Below are 550 nucleotides of genomic sequence, written 5' to 3' on the forward strand. Positions count from 1 at the left end.
CAGCTCCCCGCCACGGGCGGTGTGAGTGTGGGCTTCCGGCAGCCGTGACCTGGAGGCAGGTGGCTCACGCAGGCACGAGTGAAGGCCTGCACTCCTGGAGGGCGGGTTCCTCTGGAATCAGGTCTGGAAGGTTAGGCCTGGGATGTGGGTGGGTCATCCGCGAAGAACCTGCCAGGCAGGCCAGCGGGGGCAAAGGGGGCAGGGAGGGGTGCAAACAGAAAGGTCATCCGCCCCTACACTGCTATTCCCAGCCGCAGCCACGGGCGCTCCAGGTTCAGGTGTGGACACAGCTGGGCCTGCCCCCACATAGCTGACATTCCCTGGACAAGAGCCGATGGTAAGCAAGGAACAGGTCGGGGCGGACCACCTGGCCGTAAGGTGAGGTTGCTGTCCCGCCATTGCCCTCAGCGAAGGAGGGGTAGCCTTCGCAACAGGCTGGGCGAGGGAGGCTCCCAGGTGCTTACTCTCGAGCACACGCTGTTTAGGGAAGAAGACACATGGCCCGAGAAGCCTCAGCTGGCGCTGTTTCGGATGCGGGTCGGACCCTACG

The sequence above is a fragment of the Myotis davidii genome, unplaced genomic scaffold, assembly GCF_000327345.1.
Source record: "Myotis davidii unplaced genomic scaffold, ASM32734v1 scaffold665, whole genome shotgun sequence".
In the NCBI taxonomy this organism is placed as follows: domain Eukaryota; kingdom Metazoa; phylum Chordata; class Mammalia; order Chiroptera; family Vespertilionidae; genus Myotis; species Myotis davidii.